Raw genomic sequence first — 6,025 nt, forward strand, 5'->3', positions numbered from 1 at the left:
ATGGGACTTCCCAGGTGGCGCTAGTAGTAAAGAACTCGCCTGCCAATGCAGGAGACTTAACAGACAAATGTTCAATCCCTGGATAGGAAAAATCCCCTGGAGGAGGGCATGGCAACCCACTCCATTATTCTTGTCTGGAGAATCCCTCAGACAGTGGAGCCTGGTGGGCTATAATCCATGGGGTCACAAAGAGTCAGACACAACTGAAGTGACTGAGCACACAGATATAGTTCGTTTATAATATTGTGCTACTTTCTGCTGGACAACGAAGTGGACCGGTCATAAGCATACATATACCCCATCCCTTGTGGACCTCCCTCCCTCCCACCCTGCATCCCACCCATTTTACACACGAGGGCTCTGGCTGCGTAGAAGTTCACAGCTCAGGTGTGAGGTCCTTTTGGAAATCCCATCGCATCCCAGCAGAAAAGTTCTCTCTTCTGTTTAAACAACTCTCCCTTCAAATTAACTCACTCTCTCAAAGTCTCTCTTTTTCTGTTAAAAAAATAGTAAAAGCAAATTTGAGAACATTTTTATGAAGAGGGGCTGCTGTAACTCCTCCTCCCCCACCCCAGCTGCCTCTGATGTGGCGTATTCCCTTTCCTGCGGTGCTAACAGAGTTCAACCTGCTGCTGCCAAGTGGCCTCAAAACACCAGGACGAATAGTTAGTCCTGTCAACACAGTTGATCGGCTGCTGTCACTGTCCTGAGATGCACACATGAGTGGTGGCTGCTTTCCAAGGGGTTCTCAGCATTGGTATCTGAGTCGTGGGTTCTCTATCTTCTTTCTCCCAGTGTAACCCTCAGTTTTCCCATCTGTGAAATGGGCATGGAGAGCTACCTCACAGGTGGTTGCATGGACCAGGGACATGCTGCCGTGGAGGGTTGAACACAGAGGGTTGAACACAGGGAGCCCCACCCCACTCAGGTGGACCCCTTAGCCCAGCATCCCTCCCACTCACTGCTCAGACTGTTGTGATGTTGCCTTGCTGTCCTGACATTGTAGTGGGGTCCTGCATCCACAACCTTCCTCCCTTTTCCATTCCTTCTTTCCCCTACTTTTGCCTTCTTTCCTCCTTCTCTCCTTCCGTGAAGTTCTTGGGAGAGACATAGTGTGACTGTTCGGGGCAGGCCTGGCTACAAGGTCAAGAGCCTCCTCAGGACCAGGCTGAGTGTGAGGACAAACAGCTCAGGGACAGCGAGCTCTGGAGGGGGTGTGGGGGCTGAAGATCCCTGAACCAGCCTCCCAACATCTGCCAGATCCTGGCCTGGCCTCTGCTTTGGACATGGAGGCTCTTTGCATATGCAAAGGAGCCTTCAGCCTCTCCAGGCTTTGGGCAGCATGATTCCGGCCACCTGCTTTGGACGCGGAGACTGGGGCCCCTGGGTCCTTCCAAGGGGCCGAGTTAGGGACTCCCTGTCAGGGGCAGGAGAGGAGCCAGAGTCCCCTCGGTGGTGGGGAGAGATGCTGTGGCTTTCCCTCCTGCTCTGTCTCTTTTCCTGTCTCTTCTCTTTGTCTCTTTCTCCTTCTCTTCCTCCCTCCCAGCCCTCCCCACCCTTTTTCTCACCCTAACCCCTTCTGATGGAGACCTGACAGTCCAGGCTATCCCTTCCAAAGGGTGCATCCAGGTGGAGAAATGCAGGATGTGACCAAAGATGTCCCCATTCTAATCCTTATAATTGGTGACACTCCCTTACGTGGCAGGGAAGTTAAAGTTGCAGAGGGAAGTGATGTTGCCAATCAGCTGACTTTAAAACAGGGAGATTGTCCTGGACTATCCAGGTGGACCCATGTCATCACTATGCATGTGCAAGTGTGTGTGCGTGCTAAGTGGCTTCAGTCGTGTCTGACTCTGTGTGACCCTATGAACTGCAGCCCATCAGGCTCCTCTGTCCATGGGATTCTCCAGGCAAGAATTCTGGAGTGGGTTGCTGTTTGCTTCTCCAGGGGATCTTCCAGACCTATGGATCGAACCTGGGTCTCCTGCATTGTCAGGCAGATTCTTTACAGTCTGAGCCATCAGGGAAGCCCCCCATCCCCCTGGCAATGCCATCACAAAATCCTTTAAATGGAGGCAGGAGAGTCAGTGTCAGAGGGAGAAAAATAAGCCAGCCTTTCCTGGCTTTGAAGGTGGAAGAGGCCATGAGCCACGGGATTTTGGCAGGCTCCAGGTGCTGGAAAAGGCAAGTATAAACGGATTCTCTCCTTGAGCCTTGGGCATCTCACTGCCCAGATTTGAATCCTGGCTCTGTCTATGAGCTGTTTGGCTTGGGTCGTGCTTCTTAACTTCACTGTGCCTTGCTTTCTGCTTTGTAAAAAGTAAATAATGATGGCATTTCTCCCAAGGGATGGCTGTGAAGATGTGAGATCATGAATGTAAACCCCTTGGACCAGGAGTAGCCCATGGCCCATGGGCTCCTGAAAATGACTTCCAGATTTTTAATTTTCCCCCAAATACTACCTTCCTCACAGACAGTGGCTGAGCATGTTTGTAGGTGGGAGACATGAGGAAAAATTCAGCTCCTACTGGCTACTCTGATAGGTGTCCTTGCAAAACCATGCCTTTTCTATGAGAAACTTTGTCATGAAAGATGGCTGACCCACTGTCTAAGTCAGATTTAGGGAGCCCCGTGCTGTGAGCTGTGCTACTTAGAAATACTGTTCATTATGAGGTTGCTCATGTCATTTGGTAAGGAATTAAATCCCCTGTCAAGTAAATGTATTGCTATTAGTTTGAAAGGATAGTCTTGGATTTCCACTTCTTTCAAAATAAAGCCCAGGGAAGACAAAAAGGACAGGTGGAAGTTACAGGTTAAGTTTTCCGTATGTGCTTGTAAACTTGTCGGACATATGCAAATGAAGACAAACATGGTAATATGAATATTAGCTTAAACTCCCTGCAAGAGTGCCACTTTCCTTATTTTTTAAAAATTATGGTTGATTTACAAATTTGTGATAGTTTTAGATGAAGCATGCCACTTTTAAATTCATTTTTTTAAAATAAAAAATACTTAAAAAGAACTTTACTGTACTGCTTTGGTGCATAGAAAACATGGTCACCTGCCAGAAATAAGAATAATTATCATCATTATTATTAGTGACATTTTGAGCATTTATCCTGTGGCGAGAACTGCCAGAAGGCTTCATAAACTGTGACACATCCATCCTCGTCACGGATATTACTCTGTGATGCTGGTACCATTATTCCCATTTTCCAGATGAAGAAACTAAGGTTAACTTCTTCTTTCAATCCGCTCATAATAGGGGTCTCCAGTGAGGACATGAAAATTACTTGAATTCACCTTTTTAATGCACCTGAATTGCCACGTTCCCCTCTGCGCTTCCTTTATTCCACTCAGCTCCTGTTCTTCCTGAAAAGGTTAGAAACGTGGCCCAGCATCACCCCCCACCCCCACGCCTAAGCCTAGGCTGGTGAATGCCTTCTCTTATCCCCAGCACTGCGGCTCTGAAGCACCCACCACATGCGCCTTCCCTACCACCAGACAGAGCTCGTCAAGGGCAGACACAGAATCCCCCCACTGCCCCCTCCACTCCTCAGCCCTGGCCCACAGTAAGTGCTCAGCAAACACTTGTTAAAGAGATGAGTGAATGAGCAAATCAAAAGCCGGAAGTGAACTCAAAGTCCAGCACAGCTGAGGTTCCCCACCCATGGGCACCTTGGTGATCAAGACAGTTCCTGACTTTGTTTTGGTAGTGACCTGTCTACTTTAAGGTGGAGCTACCCTGAGCCTCATTTTCTTGTCTACAGTAGAATGGGGGCTGTTATAAGGATCGAGTTCATATTTTAGATTAGAACACAGACTGGCACAGAGCAAGTGCTCAGAACTGTTAATAACAACATTATGTGTAATCACTGTGTATATGATCTACTTATCTATGTATCATAATTATTTATGGAAAGCGATACTGGTTTTCTATTTACTGTAGTGTTGTGAAGTTCTATTTAGAAATAAATGAATTTGATTTTTTTAAAGTGAGTTGAGGGCTTCCCTGGTGGCTCAGTGATAAAGAATCCGCCTTCCAATGCAGGAGACACGGATTTGATCACTGGTTTGGGAAGATCCCACATGCGGTGGAGCAACTAGGCCTGTGCATCACAACTATTGAAGCTGTGCTCTAGAGCCAGGGAGCCACAACTACTGAGCCCACGTGCTGCAGCTACTGAAACCCGTGCGCCCTAGAGCCCTTGCTCCACACCAAGAGAAGCCACCGCAATGAGAAACCCGAGCACTGCAGCGAAGAGCAGCCCCTGCTCTCCACAACCAGAGAAAGCCCGTGTGAAAATGAAGACGCAGCACAGCCCAAAATAAAATAAATAAATGAAATTATATATTTAAAAAGTAAGTTGAAAATAAGTTTCTGTGCAGTGGTAGCCAGATAGGGTCCAAATCCTGAGGTGGTATCAAACAACAGGTTAACATGACCCACAGGGTGATGGTGACTCAGTTGGAAGCAGATTTTAGAATCTGTACCCTGGTCATTTGTGTCTCCCAGGTGGCGCTAGTGGTAAAGAACCTACCTGTTAATGCAGGAGACATAAGAGACCTGGGTTCGATCCCTGGGCTGGGAAGATCCCCTGGAGGAGGGCACAGCAACCTACTCCAGTATTCTTGCCTGGAGAATCCCATGGGCAGAGGAGCCTGGTGGGCTATAGTTCATAGGGTCACACGGAGTTGGACGCGACTGAAAAGACTTAGCATGCAAATGCACCTTGGTCACGCGGACATGTGGCCGTGGGCGTGGGTGTCAGTGTAGAGGCTGAGGCTCTTTGGAAAAACCTGAAGATGCTTTGCCAAGGACCCCGATGCTCTGCCACCCTGGGCTTCCCTGTCTGCTCTGAATGAGTGGCCTCCACCCCAGACCCCGGCTGGTATTTTTAGCACACAGGCACCCTGCACTGTCTCCTGCACTCTGACCAAATTTAGAAATCACAAGAGGTCTTTGCACTTCCATGCCCTCGGTAGGAGGAATGGATGAAAAGGCCCCCATTCCCAGCCCCTGCCAGTCCAGCTACAGCAAACCCTATGCCAGGCTCTGTCTACCGACTGCTGAGACGCCCGAGATTTATCTCACGGTGAGAAACAGCAAGCTGCAGAGCCACAGGTGTGTCTGGGTCTACTTCTGCAAAACAAAACCCCCCTGTGTATGTGTGTCTGGGACTGCTCAGCCTGGGCGGGGCACGGGGCAGGCTGCTAACTAAGGGAATGGGGGAGCCAGGGGGAGGGTGGGTTAGGGGCTGAGGTTAGAGCCTGGGAGGTGAGTAACTCTGTCCTTATGCAAAGCTTTGTATTTATTGTTTAAAACAAGTATGGATTACTTCCGAAATTTGAGAACCTTGAACACCAAAAAGTTTGAATATATCCCAAGATTGAAAAATCTCAACCTGAATGTTTATATGGGATTTTACAGTTAGCAAAGGGCTTCTATGGTTTTGTGTGATGGACCCTCACTCTTTCGGACAACTGGACCTCCACTCTCCATCTCCTGATGCCTCTTAGATGTGCCTCTCAGATGTGTTAAGCTTGGAGAACCCAAGACACTCTGCTTAAGAGCTGCTACGGAACCTCTCACATGAACCAATTCATTTCTGTCGGCTGAGCTTGTCTGAGGCTTGTCTGAGTGGCAGTTGGGTCAGCACTCCAGTGAATCTACACAAAATGATTGCTGAATTGGCAGGAATTTTGCGTATTGTTTGTGAAACATGGGCAACATTAAAATTGAATTGTATGAACTTATCATTAAATGGGTTATATTAAAAACAAAGGTAATCTATTTTACTATCTTTTTAAGAATTCTGTTTTTTGATGTGGACCATTATAAAAAATGTATTTATTTATTGGCTGTGCTTGGCCCTCATTGCTGCATGGGCTTTTCTCTAGCTGTGGCGAGCAGAGGGTACTCTCTAGTCGCGGTACACAGGCTTCTCATTGTAGTGGCTTCTCTTGCTGTGGATCATGGGCTGTAGGGTGCATGGGCTTCAGCTGTCTTGGTTCCCAGACTCTA

General features: G+C 48.0%; 1 long non-coding RNA gene across 1 annotated transcript; it reads left to right on the top strand.

The window, feature by feature from the left end:
* The first annotated feature begins 4,649 nt into the window (after positions 1 to 4,649).
* On the top strand, positions 4,650 to 5,799 carry LOC113903200. Its single transcript, XR_003514042.1, has 2 exons — positions 4,650 to 5,125; positions 5,432 to 5,799. It is a non-coding gene; the product is annotated as an uncharacterized LOC113903200 (long non-coding RNA).
* The last annotated feature ends 226 nt before the right edge of the window (positions 5,800 to 6,025 follow it).

This window comes from Bos indicus x Bos taurus, chromosome 13 (assembly GCF_003369695.1).
Source record: "Bos indicus x Bos taurus breed Angus x Brahman F1 hybrid chromosome 13, Bos_hybrid_MaternalHap_v2.0, whole genome shotgun sequence".
Lineage (NCBI taxonomy): Eukaryota > Metazoa > Chordata > Mammalia > Artiodactyla > Bovidae > Bos > Bos indicus x Bos taurus.